The 19,833-nt window shown below is 42.0% G+C and overlaps 1 protein-coding gene across 3 annotated transcripts in view; it reads left to right on the forward strand.

The window, feature by feature from the left end:
- The window catches only part of DZIP1 (DAZ interacting zinc finger protein 1), a 1,252,063-nt gene that overhangs the window by 55,715 nt on the left and 1,176,515 nt on the right, over positions 1-19,833 (forward strand). The gene's annotated exons all lie outside the window — the stretch shown is intronic.

Below are 19,833 nucleotides of genomic sequence, written 5' to 3' on the forward strand. Positions count from 1 at the left end.
ATATATATATGGGTTCCCTTCAGAAGCTCGAAATACTGACATGTTGAATTTCAGTATTTTGAGCCCAAAAAGCCGAATCCACATACTAGCGAAAGTTTAGAAGCGCGAAATTCAAAACCTCGAATACCAGAGGTTTTGAATTTCGCGCTTCTAAAGTGCCGCTATGGTCATATATTCAGGTAAATGTGTGTGTGTGTGTGTGTGTGTGTGTGTTAAGGGGTTTGGGTAGGGGCTGTGGTGTGTGTCAGTGTGTTTTGTTGCTGTGATGTGTGTGTGCGAAAAGAAAGTAGCTTGTGTGGTGTTGCTTTGTGTGTGTTTGTATGTAGTGCAACCTCGGAGTGAGAATATTTAAGTAGGGGGGGTGAGGGGGGTGCAGGGGGTCTTGCCCCCTGCTTTCATGTAGTAGAGTGATTGTGTGTGTTTGTGTGGTGAATGGTGTGTGTGTGTGTGTGTGTGTGTGTGTGTGTGTGTGTGTGTGTGTGTGTGTAGTAAAACCGCGAATTTCAAAACTTCCAGTATTCGAGGTTTTGAATTTCCTGGTTTTTACTTTTCGTTGTTTTTTTGATTCGACTTCTTGGGCTTGAGATACTGAAATTCGAGATTTCAGTATTTCGAGCTTCTGAAGTGAATCCATATATATATATATATATATATATATATATATATATATATATATATATATATATATATAATGTATGAATAAATGAGTCTTAAGTAGTGAACTTTGTTAGAGGTATCAGTTTTTAAGCGTGACTGAATTTTTCCATTGACTTAGGAGGTGGGCTAATAATAAGATTTAGACATTGTACCCACTGTAGTATGTACAACTTGCTGTGCAGTATTAACATGCATCATGGATGTCCTCTCTGTCACCACCACTGATGTTGTGTACTGTTACACTTAAGTGTGAGTATAAAATTCATTGCCTTTGTGTGCTTAGAAAGTGAGGCTAGGCCAGAAAATTGTAATAGCAGTAGCAAATCTTCAGACTGACTCTTAAGTGATTGCTGTTAAGTTGGTAGGAACAGCTGGTGACACTGAAGACTACTTTTTTGTAGAACAACTTTCATTGCAACTTTGGATATAGAAGATGCTAATCCCAGTGAGAGCTCATCAGAGGAGATACCTCCAGTTCCATGTTGTGCATCATCACTGTGTTTTAGCTGCACTTTTTGGATTAAGCACAGCCCCAAGACTACTTACAAGATGTCTAGTACAGTTTGTGTACCTCAAAAACAGGAGAATCATCTTCCACTATTTGGATGATTTGATCATGGTAAATTCCACAGCATGACAGTTTCTCAGAGCCTTGAGACACATACTTTCTTGTGTTCAATTCCATCTCTCATGATTTCATACTGGAAGGAGTTGTTGGCAGCTTCCTATTGAAATCTCAAGACTTGAATTAGTGTGTCCCAAGATACTGACAAATTAAGCTCACAAATATTGAAGAGTGACTGTCAAAGATTCTACTATTCTCCTTTAAAAGTTTTTATTTGTGTGGTGCAAGCCCCCCTACACCCCTGATGCGGTGATGGGGCAACTTTAAGGAATTTCCAGAGATGTGGGCTTGATGTATGCAAGTCTAGATTTTTGGGCGTTTGGTCTCTGTATGTTGATACTTTGCAATCTGGGTCCCAAAGGTTTGAACAATTACCCTCCAAGTGGCATCTCAGATCTCTGTAATCAGTCCACAGATCCACTTGATGTATGTATTTCCATACATCAATTTATAAACAAGGGTTTTAATTCTGGATGGATATAGCCAATATCCACTGGAACTTCTTCCACTTTCAGAAGTTAATTTTCTGACAACAGAGTTTACATATTATGCATTAGAAACTTGTTTCTGCAACCTACTTGTAGGGTGACTGTTCTCACCTAGAAATTTCTTATCACATTAACCAGAAAACCTGAAAATGACAATAGTGCACAAGTAAAAAATAGTTCCATGCATTTTTCAGCAACTTATATAAATATTGGGTCTCCCAGAAGTGGATCCATTTAATGCACATCTCAGTCAGGACACAATATTTTTGCTCCTTAATTCTACATGAGACAGTTTAGGAAATAGATGCTTTCTCTCCTTGCATGGACTCCAAACATTAATGTGTGTTTCCTCATTTTCATGTGATTCAGAAAATGGTAATTAAAATGAAAGCAAGATAAGGCCAATCAAATTCTGATAACTCATTGCTGATCAATGCAGTATGACATTCTCTGCTAATATGCCCAAAAACTTTTTCTGCATCAGGTAAGTCATTGTTGACACAACTGTAGGGCAAGGCCTTGTATTCCTATCTCATAATTCTGAAGCTATCAGCATAGAAGATACAGTTTTGCATTCCTGACATAATTTTCTTTTCCACTCATGTCCTCATCTTAAAACAGTATAAAAAGCACTATTATACAATTCAGCCCTTGTAGCGTGCCCCCAGCTCGCCGTCTATACTAAATCAATCAATTACTAGCGCCAAAACTTTTCAAAGTTCCGGACTTTTCCGTATTTCCGTTAGCTATGTTAAAGAGTTTAACATAGCGATAGGTTATTAAAAAAGCATGAATCATCTCCGTTGCTTTTTAAAAAGCTTTATCTCGCTATGTTAAACTCTTTAAAATATAGCGAACGAAGCAGGTCTCTGCTTCTTCTATGAGAGCGCTTGCCGTTTAAACCTGCCTGTCTAAATGGGTTTAAAATAGCGAGAGACAGCCATAACAGCTAAAGATCTCCGTTGCTTATTTTAAAGCTATTTTAAAGCTGTGTATGTTACTCCATTTCTTGAACGATAACGAGCCTTTGATCTTGCGTCGTCCGGCTGCTGCTGCCAACCTGATCTTACTGCGTGGCACGCATTGCGTCATCAGACTACTGCCGTACGCATACAGCGAAGCGCAGAAGGGCAGCAAAGAGGCATATTACAATGCCATTATTTAAAAGAAAAGTAATTATTTTCTTAAATAAATAATGTATATAATATAATACCCCACTTCTGGGTGTGGGTGTGGGTAATGTGAGGATTTAACCGGTCTGTTTGGTTTGGGCTTTGCCCGCCTGGATAAACCCAACAAATCATGGTTAAAATCGCATTACCAGCGTCGGGTTATTGCTGTAATACATTATAATGCTGCATTCTGAAGTTTAAGTGGTTTTGTTTTCACTTTGTTACAGTGTCAATCCATTTCAGTTCAGAATAGTATTTCTCTTGTGGCAACAGCTTGCTGTGATGTTTATTTCTTACATGTAAATGGTTGAATTTGTATTGCCTTCTTGTCATTTTATTAGTTTTAACAAACTGTCCATTCATTTTTTTCTGCCCTTTGTTTAGGAGTTGCTTTAATTAAGACAATTAGTATAGATGGTCTAGTGGAATAATTTGTTTTGTTCAGCTTTGTTGTATTTTTTTAAATCCAGAACCCCTGGATTCTGAATGTGAAGCAGGTAGTCAGGTTCAGACAAGTGGAGGCTTCAAATTGCAAACTGCCAAAAATGTTATCCTTTGGTGACTTCTTTTAACTTGCTGTGACAGTATGTATTGCTTATTTCTGGGTTCAGTAATTATTTGTAGATATTTTATGCTAGTAAATAACATGCTGGTTAAGGAGCTACCAGGAAAGCAGCCATGCTTTTCAGTATAATGGCAGCAACTGCTCATGCAAGGCAGTCATGTGATATCAAGCACAATAGCCTCTGCACCTTTCATCTGTCCAGATTTTTGAGTTTCAGACTTCATATCCTTCAGAAAAACATGCTAACAAACGCTGTTATTTTAGCAACTTTCTAAGTTTATAATGGTAATATTTGAAATGTGTGCTTATTTTTGGGTCTTTGTACCCCCAATTATTTTTTGTTTTGTACAGATTTTTTGAGCCAAGAGGTTGAGAGGGTACCAGCCTTGTGGGATTCTTTAAAAACACACTGCACTGTACTCTATGCAATTAGACTAATTAATTTAAAATTGTTTTCTGATGATGATGATGTGAACCCCTACCCCAGAATATGCAGCACTGCAGTTTGTTGCATTAGATCAGGGTCATGTTCACATGCTAAAATTATTTAACACGATCAATGGGGTTTCTTTATTATTTCTTGCTTCTGTAGGGAAAGCTACCAGGTCTCTTGTCTAGCCTCATCGGACTTGAATTTTTAATGTGAGTTTTGTTATTTACATGTTTTTAGTTAAAATTAAAGGATGCCTTCCATTGTCTCTAGCTCTCTGACTTGTCCTCACTCATTGTAATGTCTGCAACATTTTTTTCTGCAGATACATTTGAATCATTTAGTGGCAGAGCGATTAGTTTATTAAATTGAATATACCGTGGGTAATATCTATTGATGTAAATATTACCCGCCGTAGTGGTGCTGTGGTAGCATTGTCACCTCACAGCAAGATGTTGTCCCGTTCGATTCTCAGCTAGAGCATCTTCTGTGGGGAGGCATGCGTGAATGGGCGTGCCTTCGTTGAAGGTTGTGCGTCAGGGCTGGTAACTCGGCACATAAAAATCCACTACCAAACATTAGCGGACCGGAGTTCCGCTGTGGCGACCCCTAACCGGGATAAGCCGAAAGACACAACAACGACATTGATGTAGATTTAGAGTGCTTTGAAAATGATCATTAAGGTGCAGTTAGTTTAAAAAAAGTTTGAGAAAAGGTGATCTCAAACCCATCATCTGAGTGAAAGCCATCTTCCTAATATTTTATTTTTGAAAAAGTATGAATTCTAAAAGTGGGAAAGAATGAACTCTTGTAACAGTCCCATGTCAAGGGTAGCTGTAAAACCAATACGTTAGGGTGAGACAAAGTACCTGGTCTAACAACAGACTCTCCAGGATTTTAAATGACTTGGCAGGCATATTTACAGATCTCCTTGACTTGAACTCTTCAGCAAGCCACTCAGCAGTGGTAATGTTCCGTAGGACTGAAATGAGGCGATATTAGCGGCGTCTGTCATCAAGAGGTGAGCAAGAAATTCCTCTTGAAGAATTCCATATTTATGAACCTGATAGTAACAGTGAAAGCTACAGAATAGGGATTGAGGAAGTGGTTAGCTCTTTCCTCATGAACCTCATATTACAGTATAAGTACCGACATGGTTTTCCGGAACTGGGAACTGTAAATTGAACATGATTGGGTTCCATTGTAGATTGAAAGATGTAACTCTGCTGGTGTTGCTTGACATGAATTCGCTAAATCATTTGACTCTGTCCCTCACAAGAGACTGATGGGCACAATGAAGGGGCTAAGGGTAGTACATAAGCTGATTAAGTGCATAGAAGGGTGACTGAGTGATACGAAGCAAAGAGTAGGGGAATCCCTACACTGGAAATTAAAAGTGTAAGTAATGTTTCTTGTAAAAAAAAAATCTTTATTAAATCATGTGTGCCAGACAGTCTTACATAAATCTTAGTGGCACAATCTCAGTTGCAAACATTATTCCTTACAAACCGTACCAACACAACTGTAGCGGCAAACATTGTACATCTCTTTTAATATATTCAGTCATTGTCAGTCAACCATTGCATAGCTTATTTAGATCCTGCCTTCTTTTAAACATTGTCCCTCCTCTGCATTTAGTGGTCCCACATTTCCCATTTTTTGTTGTGTAATTTACTCCTACCCTTTTCTAAAGATCCCAGTTCCAGTTGTTTTATCTCTGTTACTATCTTTGTTACTTCTAGTAAAATTGATTTAGGCGTTGATTTCCATTTTCTTGTTATTGCTTTTTTGGCAGCCATCATAATTGGACTCTGCAAGGCCTTACTATGCCTAGGCAATTCCAACACTGTATCATAGCTCACAAAAATAATTTCCCTAGTCACTGCAGTTTGCTTACCCAGCATCTCTGACAGAGTAGTCTTTAAAAGTGTAAGTACTGATGTTCTGTGTCCTGTCTCACCTTCATTCTTACATATGGGATTGGAGCCGATCCTCGGCTCCGACTCGGCCTATTTAAAAGCTGGAAGACTTCTGGTTGGCTCGTGGTTAGGTAGGTATCCCATGGTGCACCAGTACAATCTCCAGATCTCATTTGCTGCTTTGACGAGTTCGGTTGTGCTTCTCTTTGGCTCTGGCTAAGTGATTGCATTTATTTCCACTTTTACAAAATTTCTTGGCTCTGTTTAGTTTAAAATAGTTTAATATAGTTAAAACTGTCACTGCTTATGGTAATCAGTTAGCGTAGTTGTTATTAGAGATGTTAGCTTTTACTTGCGCTATTTGGTGCAATTTTTGGCCTTTGACCCTTTCTTACTTAGTTGGTATCCCCTGTACTGGTTTTTCTAGATTAGTAGTGTAGGCACCTTTTGCGCTCTGTTATTCTGTGTGTGTTAATAGAGTTTTTGGCGGTTTCCCGCTTGTTAATTTGCCTAGTTAATTAGCTTGTTGTTAGCATCGTTGGATTGCTACTATTGTCAACAGAACTACGTTCTGTTTGTGCTTGGCATAAGCCTAGTTTTTGTGAATTCCTGCTCATTACTATGTTTCTGCTGAGTGTGTGATACTTTCTAACTTTCTCTAACTTTCTGGGTCTTTTTCAGTTAGAAGACCTCATCTCTTCCTTGCCCAGGCTAGTCTTGTTTAACTTAGAGGACCTAGTCCTCGTGGTGTCTTTTCCTTCCTGCAGGGCTAGGCCCGTTTAATTTAGAGGACCTAGTCCTCCTTCTTCCTTTCTCTGTGTGCGTGTGTCCCCTACTACAGAATGTCTAAAAAGAGGAAGGATCATAAGCCATCCAGATTTAAGAAATATATTAAGTGCTTTCCAAAAAATGTCTATAACGGATGGTCATGGTAACTGCTTTTACTGTTTAGGGGCCATCCATTTACGAGAGACCTGTTTATTTTGTCATGCATTTAGTCCTACGGTGTTGCAGGAACGGAAGAACAAGCTCATCCTAAAAGGTCTTCTTAAACCTTCCTTCGAGGAAGATTTGTCTAGTTCCTCATCATCCTCCAAATCTACTAAGGGAAAGTCAAAATCTTCTAAGAGGCCCTCCCCAGCACCGGCTGGTGTCTCGGAGCCACCTCTTAAAGTTTCAAAAACAGACAAGTCCACCGTCTCATCAGCTCCACAGACCTCGAGGCTGACTGAGAGCGGTATTGTTATTGCAGGGTCGGTTCAAAGTATTTCGGAGCCGACCGCTGAGACTATTGAGACTGTTTCTCAGAGCCGGTCTATGGACCCTCTACCATCCTCCTTGTTATTGAAGTCTCCTATACCTCAGAGATCCCGATCTCCTACTATGTCATCCAGGTCTTCCAGGAGTTTATCGGAAGAAGATGTGGGGAGGGTAGTGCTGAGACCGTCCTCTGCTTTGCCTAAATTGTTGTTGGCTCCGACCCAATCAGTTCTGGAGCCACTCGAGTCCATTCAACCCTCTGTGATCATTCCTCCTCCAAGCCATGCTCGTCTTTTGGAGCTGGAGTGCTTGGTACCACTGGTGGAACCTTCGGCTCCAGCTCCCCTTATGGCTGTTTCGGAGCCGAGTTCTGCTCCGACACTTTCGGTGCCGTCCGTAGTGTCCAGGGCCCGAAGTCTCCGGTCGGCCCCGACAGGGATGCTTGGAACCAAACTTCTTTGGTTCCGAGTTTTCCTCGCGTCGGCTAGGGTGAGTTTGGACCCTGCGTCTGTCTCGGAGCCGATGGCTCTGGCGCCGATGGCATCCTCAGTCTCCTCGGAGCTGGGGAGGTCCTCTGAGCCAGAGATGTTGGCATTCAAGATGATGAGGAGTGTGCTGCCCCAATTGTCAGCTCCTACCAGAGGTACTGGCACTCTTCCCCCTAAAGCACCTACTTCTGTCTCATCTCCTACTCCCTCCAGCGGCAGCAGAGACCCTCTCAGCCTCAGGAGCCACCGGCTGGTGGCCCCTACTCTTCTGAGACCCTGGAATGTCCTTCTGAGGAGCCTCCACGGAAGAGGACTTGTAAGAGGAAGTATGTTGACTCCCAGGATGAGTCTTTGACATCTGACACTGACCTCGAGGAGTCTGAAGGGTCCCCCAAGTCATCCTCTGATGATGTCTCCTTTGCAGGCATCCTGGAGATCTTTAAACAGAGGTGCGGCTAGCCCACTGTCACTCCTTCTGATGAGTCAGTGTACCTGAAGGCTTTCGTGGTCTCAACCTTCTGCCTCTTGGGTGTCTCCACCCTTCGAGGAACTGATGGATTTAGTTAGTTGAAAGGTGTGGGATACTCCTGATGCCATGGAGCCAGTCCCCAGGAGACCGAACAAGTTCCTTTCTCCCCCTCCAGGAAAAGACATTTTATCTAAAGGTGTGCCTGTAGATTCCATGGTGGTGGCAGCGGGCACTAAGAATGACCTAGCTAAGACGTCTTCTTCTGTTCATCTGCCGAATAAGGAGTCTCAAACGATGGACAGATATGGGAAGTGTATCTTTTCTTCAGCGGCATTTACCTTTAGATCGCTGAATTACCGTACTCACTTTACAAGGCTTCAGAGAGATCTCCTTAAAGAGTTAGGAGACTCTTTACAAGGTACATGTACGGAGGGAACCCCTGACAAGGTTTCTGCCCAGTTGTCCACCTTGAACTCATTCCTGGATGCATTTATGTAACTTTGCGGAACTGTTTGTCTACTTTTACCAACGCCCCCTTCGACAGTTCCTCATTGTTTGGATCCAATATAAAGGACACTCTCACCCGGTGCGAGCAAGATGGAAAAGCACTCTCTGCCGTCGGAGTATGTTTTACTGTTCCTTCTAGACCATACCCTAAGGGTCAGAGGAGCGGTAAGATGTGATTCAAGAAGTCCCAGAGGTTTTTGCTAGGAGGCACAGGGTGACTCCTCCTTGAGAGGCAGAGGAGGAAATGGTAGATGTAGCCCTAGAGGCAGAAGCGGTCCGCAAAACCAGGGAGGTCGTGATTCCTTTCGGGGCCGGCCTTACCAGTGCTCCTGATGTGTGGCCCAACTGTGCTTCTCTGGAGCCGGTCGGGGGTCACATTTCTTTGTATCCAGAATCCTGGCTAAGTATCACTCAAGACAAGTGGGTACAAAGAATTATTGCCAGAGGTAATGTCATACCCTTTTCTCTTCTACCTTTTGTTCCCAAGAAGATCCCAGATGTTCCACCCAATCACAGGGATTGGGCAACTGTGGAGGTCAACAAGTTGCTGTCAGAAAGAGTCATCCAAATCGTCCCAGCAGACCAAATAGGATCCGGAACTTACTCCAGATTCTTTTTAGTGTCAAAACGTACAGTATACTGGAGGCCCATTCTGGACCTCAGCAGATTGAACAAATCAGTAAAGAAGGACAAGATGTGGAAGGTAACACTACAGTCTGTACTCCTGTTGTTAGGGAAAGACAATTGGATGTGCTCAGTAGATCTCCAAGACGCCTACTACCACATAAAAATGGACAGGGTGTCAGAGTCATCTATGCTTCCAGATGGGTGCCAGTCATTACCTGTTCCACACTCTGCCATTTGGTCTCAACCACAGCCCCCAGGGTGTTCACCAAATGTATGGCAGTAGTGACAGCTCACCTGAGACATCAAGGATTCCAGGTGTTTCCGTATTTGGACGACTGGCTCCTGACCACCCCCACCAGGCATATACTCCTTCATAGCAGGGACGCTACTATTCAGCTTTGTGCCCAGCTGGGAATCTCTATAAATTGGGAAAAACCTGCCTTATTGCCTTCTCAATCTGTGATTTTTATAGGAGCAGAAATAGACACAGTAAACATGGTGGATCATCTTCCTGCCGAAAGGGCACAGAACCTGGTTCTTCAAATTCAGCATCTTCTCCCCTTACGAAAGTTCAAAGCCATGATTATTTTGCAGCTCCTAGGGACCATGGCTTCCACCATACTATTAGTGCCACTAGCCAGGTTACACGTGAGAATTCTTCAGTGGCTTCTGTCATCCCAATGGCCCTTTCAACACCTTCCATTATCCCATCACATTCTGCTGACAGAATTTTGCAAGAAGGACCTCCTTTGGTGGACATTACCCAATCAACTGACCACGAGCGCTTCATTTGGTCCTCGCCAACCCGTTGCCACTGTGGCCGCGGATGCCTTACAGGGTGGGGGCATTATCTAGGCAGGACTGTCCAAGGCACATGGCAAGATCACGAGGCTCGCCTGCATATCAACGTTCTAGAGATGAGGGCAGTGCTCCTGGTGTTGCAAGTACTTCACAACCTTCTTCCTATGGGGACTATTGCAATACAGTCAGACAACATGTCTGTAGTATGGTATATCAACAAACAGAGTGGAACCAGATCTTACCCACTTTGTCAAGAGGCCATTTGAGTTTGGAAATGGGCAATATCTTCCCAGCGTTTTCTGGTGGCAACGCACATTCCAGGGACGACCAAAGTGATAGCTGGCAAGCTCAGCTGGGCAATCCTGATGCCTCACGAGTGGTCTCTGAAACAGGAAACAGCAGAACAGATTTTCCACAGATGGGGACAGCCTTGCTGCGATCTCTTTGCCAGCCCAATCAATGCCAAATGCAGCAGCTACTTTTCCCTCATTCCCTCTCCGGGGGAGTCACCGAGAGACGCACTTGTTCACGATTGGCCCCTGGGTCTCCTGTATGTTTTTCTTCCCTTTCCTCTCCTTGCCAAGGTTATTCAGAAAGCGAAACAGCTGGGAAGCAAACTGATTCTCATTGTTCCTTACTGGCCTCTTCAGGTTTGGTTCCCCTTCCTCGAGCCTCTTCTCCTGGACGATCCTTGGATTCTGGACCCAGTTCCAGACCTGTTGACTCACATGTCAGGTTCGCTTCACCCCCCCTCCTTACACACCCTCAATTTGACAGTGTGGCTGCTCCAGTTCCATCCCTAGTCAGGCTTCACGACTTCTCACCTTCCGTGACTCGTATCCTTACGTCTTCTCATAAACCTTCCACTAGGAGACTATATTCCAGTAAATGGAGAAGATTCTCTCTTTGGGCGGAGAAAATGGATGTTGACCCCTACACTGCCTCCATTCCAGTGGTTTTGGAATTCCTTTCTGAGCTTTTTCACCAAGGATCTGCGGCTACCACTATCAGAGTTCAATTGGCAGCGATTTCAAATTTTCATCTAGGTTTTCCAGATTCTAACTTGATGTCTCATAAGCTGTGCAAAACCTTCCTTAAAGGTGCCACTTTAAGACCACGTATTCAAGAACCTGTGGCCTCATGGGATTTAAATTTTGTGTTATCTAAATTAACATTTCCGCCCTTTGAGCCTTCTCATTCATCCTCTTTGAAATTTTTGTCTTGGAAGACGTTGTTTTTGGTGGCAATCACGTCAGCCAGATGGGTGTCAGAGTTGCATGCATTGTTTGTTAAACCACCTTATCTGATTTTTCACAAAGACAGGGTGTCCCTTCGTACTAATCCCTCCTTTGTCCTCAAGGTCTGCTCCCATGCCACTTTGAATCAATCCATAGAACTTCCGGTTTTCTTTCCAAATGACTCCAACACAGCTGAGTACAGGTTTCACCAGCTGGATGTCCATAAACAATTACGTTTTTATTTGCACCGGACTAAAGACATCAGAAAATCAGATCAATTATTCATTTCCTTTTCCGAATCCAGATTGGGCTTACCATTTTCCAAAGTAACTCTCTCTAATTGGATTTCTAGCTGTATAGCTTGTGTTTACAATTCTGAGGGTAAACCTTTACCCTTTAAAATCAAGGCTCATTCTACCAGATCTCAGTCTACCTCTGCAGCCTTTCAAGCCAGGGTCCCACTTGATAATATTTGTGCAGCAGCTACATGGGCTACCCCCACACTTTTATTACTCATTACAAATTGGATTTAACCTCCAGGGGTAGAGCATCTTTTGGTCCACGGTACTTGAGTATTTTTCCTTGAGCCACCCGAGAATAAGGCGCTAGGGACGCTGTCCCATATGTAAGAATGAAGGTGAGATGGGAAGTTATGTACACACCATAACGTTCCATGTTTGTAGTCCATCTCACTCTTCATTCTTAAGAACCCGCCCTCCTGCCCCTATCCTGGAAGTACCTGGAGACAGAAAAATGTTAATTTCATTATTTATGGAGACCTTTTTAGTATTGGCTTCTTTCTGTATGTTATTATTTCTTCTAGTCAGCAGCAAACAAGATCTGGGGATTGTACTGGTGCAACAAAAAAAACAGTCCCTGCACGTAAGGCAACTGCCAGGTCTGAAAAAGCAAATCAGAAAAAACGTTGACTAGCAGGCAATGGTGTACTGATAAATAATATCTCTATTATGCCATAGGGCACATAAAAAGGCAGAAAGCCTACAGTTCACAATCCAAACCGGTTTTGGCTTGTATATCAAGCCTTCATCAGTGATGATTGGTTTGTTTTCTTTTCTTCTAGATGAAGACTAAAAAACACAAAACTGCCACCAAAGCTTTAGAACTCACTTGTCCTGCACAAAACAGATCCAGAATAAGAAGCAAAACACCAGGACTTGGAGATGGCTGTAAAATCCAGTATAAAAATCTTTAATTGATACAAGCACTTTCTTGGGTCACCCCACTTCTTCAGATGTCTAATACATTTTAAAAACAGCTCTTGGTTTAAATATACATCCTCTTGAGACACATGACTAAAACCAACCAATACATTGTTCTAGTGTGAATAAGCTCTTTCAGTTTAAAGCAACATTCCACAAGGAACGTGCCATTAAAACTGGACTAGAAGTCTGAACTATATATATATATATATATATATATATATATATATATATATATATATATATATACATACATACATACACCAGAAAACCTATCTGTGTACAATCACTAGCACAGAATATATCTGCATGTTTACATTTTCCACTTGTTCTCCAAACAATTCCACAGCATATCTTACCTAAAAAGCTGCCTAGACTTTAACTTAGGATGCAGGGTATATATTCATTTAATCCATGTCCTCTATCAGCCCTTAGTCTTACTATCCATTTAGCTTCAAGCTCTTCAGTGATGTTCTGTAGGTTCCCCCCTTTTACTGTCATATGTTCTCCCTATAACCAAAAAATGTAAAGACAAGTTCCATATCATTATTAATAGTGAGTCTAGCCAAAGCATTCACTTTGTTGTCTTTATGAAGAGCTACGCGCTCGAGAGACTTGAATCTCAGCACTGAAATAAATAGGACATGCTGGAGGGACAGATTCATAACCCAGAGGCTCCCTTCACTCTGGAATAAAATCCCAGTCCAGGTTAGGCAGAGTCCCTCATTGACTCTCTTCAAGAGGAATCTTGATGAGTGGATGGGAGATCGTAGGTTTACCCCGGGTATCACTTCTGTGTCACTGTTAGACAGAGGCACAGTATACTAACCTTGAAAAAGGGCATAGCAAAATTAATTTAAAATGGGTGGCGAAAGCCAAACACACTCTGGCTAGGCTTATGAATGCCTTAGGGCAGATAGCCTAGTATGAACCTATGAACCTATGAAATGTGTTGACGTATTCTTTCCTTCAGCGACCTGTCTTGTCTTCCCTACATAGAAACTATGGCACACTGTGCAGTGGGCCAAATAGAGTAGGTGCTCTGTTTCACAGGTAGCATTGATGTTAAACTCATATGTCTTTAACTGGTCTGGATGTTCAGACTTAGAAGTACTGTCTATATACTTGCAGAAATTACATCTGCCACATTTTCTTGTACCTTTTTCTATAGCTGACCTTGTAGGGTAATGCTTCCTATCATTAACCTTAGGTTGACATAACTGTCTCTTCAAAGATTTATAGTTCTTCAATGAATACTTAGGTTTCACATCTATTAAACTACTAATGCTCTTATCTAGTCTCAATATATTACATTGTTTCTCTATCACATTCTTATACATCCATGCATCTTTGGAGTGATGGGATGATATTCTAGTTGTCTATTTTCTCTAATATTATTTTTCTGCCCATAACTGTGTCCTTCTTTAAAGTCTTCACTCCTAGGAAAAATATGGTTTGACCTTAAAACATCTCTGTTTACTCACTTCCTTGATGCTGTTCTGTATATCATTAATGTGATATCCCCTTTCTAATAGATCACTACTGGTTTGCTCAACTTGATGAACAAAATCTTTATCTGTCACATTCAATCTTGAAGCTCTATAAAACTGGTTGTGAATGACATTTCGAAAAATATATGGGGGGTGCATATTATCTTTGGCTAATAAATGGTTTGCATGGTATTCTTTCTTATGCAGATGAGTGACCACAGTGCCATAATTTTTCTTTTCAACATTAACATCTAAGAAGTTTACTGTTTTCATAGAATATGTATGTGTAAACTTCAGAAATGTAGAGATTTGATTAATATATTGTACAAACTCCTCTAGATGTTCTTCGTGTTTCACTGTTGCAGTCATTACATTTGGGTTATCAGCTTGCAGTAGCCCTCAGTCGGCCCGATTAACAAATTCTTGGGTCCTGCGTCGGTTGCTGTCTCTTCTTCTGTGTCGTCCGTGGTATAAACATGCAGCCGACACCATTACATCAGTCTTTCTTTGCCGTGCGGTGCCCGAAGCAGTTCGCAAGTGCCGGTCGGCCGACTCCTGAAATTTTCGAGTTTCAGAACCGAAGTCTTCAACTAAAAGCTAAGTGCCCCGTTGGGGAAACTTTTTCTTGCTCTTAACCAATGTCAGTAAAAGTAAATAATTGCATTACTTGTGGAAAGCAAATGCCTCATAAAGATTTTCATTCATACTGTATTCCTTGCCTAGGGCCTGACCACAACGTACCTCGCTGTCTGTTTTGTGCTTTATTTAAACCACGAGCTGTCCGTCGTCGGTATATTTACGCTTCTAAATATTTTGGTACTTGGTTCAATTATCCCGATATGTCTTCAGTAAACCATGCGACTACCGACATTCCGAAAAAACGCAAAGATAGAGACAGGAGACAGCCCGCCGAGGTCCAAAGCTGCCGACGACGCTTCTCCTAAGTCAGACGCCAGTTCGCCAGTACTGAGTGAGGTGCTTTTGCAGCCCCTGATACCTACTACTTCAGATTCGCAGGTCTCTGCTGAGATCCTTTCGGAGTCTGGTATGCCGCGAGATGCTTTAACTGTGGAACCTGCGGATGTCTCTACCTTGGATGGGTCCAGAGCCGCTGTGCAGGCACCGGCTTCTGAGGGTGTATTCAGGCCTACTGACTTGCATATTAAACCAACGCCATCTTCTTCTTCAAGGCCTAAAACTTGAACCATGCCTAGAAAACTGATGCCCAGACCGCATAGCCAGGCCTCTTTGCCTAAAAAACAAATGATAAGAATGGCTGAAGACCTTATTACTTTAATCAGGGGAAGCCAACTTTCCCCCTCTAAGAGACCTAGGACTGAGTTTGCTTATGATACTTCTAACTAGGATTCTGAATTTTCTGTTTTCTCTGATGACCAGGATTTATCTTTATCTACCTATGAGGATTCTGATGCTGAGGACTCTTTTCCCTCTACATCCCCCCCAGAGGATTTTTCTTTTGGTGAAACCTTGATTACCCTCAGGGAGCATTTTCGTTGGGAAAGTCAGGATTTTTCTGATTCTAAAAAGAGGCTTAGGGATTTCTTACTCCTGCCCCAGCACAGGCCTTTAGCCATGCCTCCTGTACTAGACATTGTTGATGATGCCTTTTCGGAATCTAGCTTGGCCCCTGATTCTTTACCTCCTGCTCCCAGAAAACCTGATAGATATTACAGGGTCCCTGACTCTCACAGGTTCCTTTTTAAAAATCCTACTGCGGATCCTGAGACCATTTCACAGGGACCCAAGGGCATTAAAGCTACTGCTGCCAAAAATCCTACCCCCACTGATAGAGACTCCAGGGCGCTGGACAGATTGGGTAAGAAGGTATACACTTCTGCAACTTTGGTCATTAGGGCCTTAAACTGCCAGTTTCATATGTTAAAGTATCAGCAGCATATTATTGGATTGCTTAAACAGAAAATTATGTTGATTCCTGATTGTGCTGAAAATAAGGATTTACAGGATTTACTGCATTCAGCTGAGCAAGTTGGTAAACCTACTTTGCAATGTGGTTTTGATTCACTAGAGGCATCTTGCAGGGCTGCTGTAACTGGTCTGTACTTAGAAGGCATGCTTGGCTTAAGGAGCAATCCTTGCCAGGTCATGTTAAAGCAAAATTAATGGATGCTCCCTTAAGTCAGGACTGCCTGTTTGGCAACAAGGCAGAAGAAGTTCTTAAAAAGATGGAGGAAAAAGCTAAATCTATGCAAACTATTAAAGATTTCTTACAAGTACAACCTCCAATGTTTAGTAGGCATTGGCCTTCCAAGAATTGGTCCTTTCCTGCCTCTTCCAGACCTTCTCAGTCCAAACCCAGATCCAGCAGAGCACCCTGGCTTCAGTCCCAGGGTATGCACAGGACTAAGCAGTGGGGGGGCCTCCTCTTCCAAATCTGGGAGTAATAAAACTCCCCACCCTATGGTAAACTGTCTCAATGACTTCTTTTTAAAACTTCCAAGCACTTCTCAACTGACCGCCCCTTTGGGGGGAAAGATTGCTCTTCATGCAAAGAACTGGGAACTCATTGCCCAGGACAAATGGGTTTTAAATATAGTGTCCCAAGGATACAGATTTCACTTCCACACATTACCAACACCAAGCGGGTGGCCAGATCTACCCCCAAATCAGTGAGCAGAGGCCCAAAAGCAAGTACTTTCTCTCTCAAGCATAGGGGCTATTCAGTTGGTACCAGAAGAGGAAAAGGGACAAGGTTTTTAGTCCAGACTTTTCCTGCTACCCAGAAAAGACAATTCATGGCATCCTATACTGGACCTGTCTACTCTAAACACCTTTTTGGTAATTCCAAAATTCAAGATGCTGACTCTTCACCAGTTGCTTCCTATGCTAGGCAAAAATTCCTGGTTGGCAACACTAGATTTAAAGGAAGCATACCTGCACATCCCAATCGGGGAATCTTGCAGAAGATACATATGCTTCAAAGCAGGCTACAAGCACTATCAGTTCTCTGCACTGCCCTTTGGCTTATCTACTGCGCCCATGGTATTCACAAAGTGCCTAGCTCCAGTCATTGCATTTTGCAGGCAAAGAAATATTCAAATATACCCATATCTGGACGATTGTCTTATTCAAGCAGAAAGCCAGGACATACTTTTGAATCATCTGGGCTTTGTACAAAGGGTGCTAACTTGTCTGGGGTACACCATAAACGAAAAGAAATCACACCTGGTACCCTTTCAACAAATTATATTTCTGGGAGCAAGCTTGAATACAACTTCCCAGATGGCTTTCCTCACGCCAGAGAAACAAATTTATTTGACTACCTACTTCAAACAAGTGGCCACAAAAACCCTGCTATCTGCAAGGCAAATGCTACAAGCCTTGGGGTTCACGGCCACCTGCATTCTTCTAATTCCATATGCAAGACTGCATATGAGGAAACTACAATGGTATCTAAAAAGCCTATGGTGTCAACATTCTTAGGATCTAGAAGCAATGATTCCTATCATACCTTGCCTATGCCTAGAGTTCCTTTGGTGGGCAGAGGCCTGCCACCAAAACAAGGGACTACCATTCACACTACCCCCTGCCGCCCAAACCCTAACAACAGACGCATCCGACTATGCATGGGTGGGCTCACCTGGCAGGGAAGTGCATTCAGGGCAAATGGAACCCAAGTCAAATGCACCTGCATATCAATCAAAAAGAAATGTTAGCTGTACAGAATGCTCTGACAGCCTTCAAGGACCACATTCTTCCAGGACAGTTAATGGTAAAGACGAACAACACCACTGTTATGTGGTACATAAACAAGCATGGGGGTACACATTCTTACCCCCTCTGCAGAATTGCCATGGCATTGTGGAACACAGCCTTGAGCCACCAAGTGCATTTACAAGCTCAGTTCCTGCCAGGAAAACATGGCATTCTTTCTTATGCAGATGAGTGACCACAGTGCCATAATTTTTCTTTTCAACATTAACATCTAAGAGGTTTACAGTTTTCATAGAATATGTATGTGTAAACTTCAGAAATGTAGAGGTTTGATTAATATATTGTACAAACTCCTCCAGTTCTTCAGTGTTTCCTCTCCACAAAATGAAGAGGTCATCCACAAGCCTCCTAAAAAATGCACTCTGTCTGCATAGGGACCCTTCAATATAAACTTGGTTTCCCACACTACCATTACGGCATTGGCGTAGCTATTGGCACACGAGGTGCCCATAGCTACGCCATTAGACTGCCAATAATGATCTCCCCCAAAAACATTATTCTCTAACACAATGCTTAAAAGCTGACTTACTAGCTCAATGGTATGTGAGTCAACCATGAACATCTCCCTTAAAAGAGTGCAGATGCTCTCGATTCTTACGTCATTCAGTATCGCTGTAAATAAAGACACCACATCATGGGTTACCATATATGTCTCCTGCATCACCTCAAAGTCTCGTGTATACTTAAAGAAATCAGTCAGAAAATGTTCTGTATCTCTTAAAATATACTGTATATTGTTAATCTTAGTCTCAAAAATTTCTCTAAGTAATAATTAAACTACTAATGCTCTTATCTAGTCTCAAAATATTCCAGTGGCCCACCCAAGGGGGGCAATCTATCCTATTACTTAAAGATAGTAAATCCACAGCCCCACAACTGTGTGGTAACAGAAAAGACCGCATTACTTCTGTGCAAAAATAGAAATTGTGGTAGCAGTGATTTTCTGTGGGGAAAGTGTGAATGATGAGTTCAACTTCTTTGAATTTAGATCACTGAGCTGAATCCTCAAACAGTTAATATTCAACGGATAATAGGGTAAACTTCACAGGTGTCATTCCTGGGGCAATGCTGTTTCACATATTTGCATTAAATGACACCACAGTTACTGATAACTAGGTCATTCCACTTGTGCTGTCAACATGGATAAAAGAGACATAAGAGGATGGTGGAACAAGCTTTTATAGAGACAAGGCAGGATATAACCCTTGTAGCTAAGGCTTCTGCATCAGCAAACATTTGAACATCTACTGTTATGGTAAGTTTTATCTTATACAGCTGTACTTTCCCCTTCCTCTGTGTAGTCTCAGTGATGAGACATAAGTACTAGATTTACAACAAGTGTTGAGGGATGTAATGACATGGGGACTGCATAAAGAAGCAGAAGAGAGAAGAAAAAAATGTGTGTGTGTGGGTGTGTGTGTGTGTTCATACTTTGCATCATGTAAAACTAAATCCACCCGAAATAGCTGTGCATAATTTCTGTCTAGATGCTGTGCAACTGATATTGCAGATGACCAGCTCTGAATCTTCTACTTGAAGCATTTTTGATTTGTGAATATAAGATACATGACCAATTCGTTATCATTGTGGGGCAACAGTATGCCTTTCCTGCATGTCTCATGTTGGGAACAGACAATGCCTTAGCTTATGAGTGCTTAAAGTTACAGTTGCATTTGTCATGTTCACCCTTCATCAGTAAATACTTCTGTTTGCCATGTGTGGACAGCCTTCTGTCATTGTTATGCCACCTTCTCATACAACAAACTTAGCAATAGGACCAAGCATGGCAAAAAGTTGAAAGAGCCATTCAAGTTCAAAAAGTATCATAATGAGCAGTTACAGAAGTAAATGAATAACACCCCTGTCTATCACATAGTAAAATGTAGCCGCTTAATTTGTTTCCAACATCAGTAAATCCAAATGAGTAACCGTCTGCAGAGTGAGAGTGAACCGTTTTGGTTCTAAAAAAAAGTACAGAATATTGGATAGCCACTACTTCATGACAACTTCATAATAATCTGATTAAACCTCTCTTCAGATATAGAATGTAAAGATAAAGCACACACAAAGAAAGCTATTATCATTTCCTGCAATGCAAATGCCCACAAGCTAGTCAATCCTGAA

This window comes from Protopterus annectens, chromosome 5.part1, assembly GCF_019279795.1.
Source record: "Protopterus annectens isolate FY-2018-M chromosome 5.part1, PAN1.0, whole genome shotgun sequence".
Taxonomy (NCBI): domain Eukaryota; kingdom Metazoa; phylum Chordata; order Ceratodontiformes; family Protopteridae; genus Protopterus; species Protopterus annectens.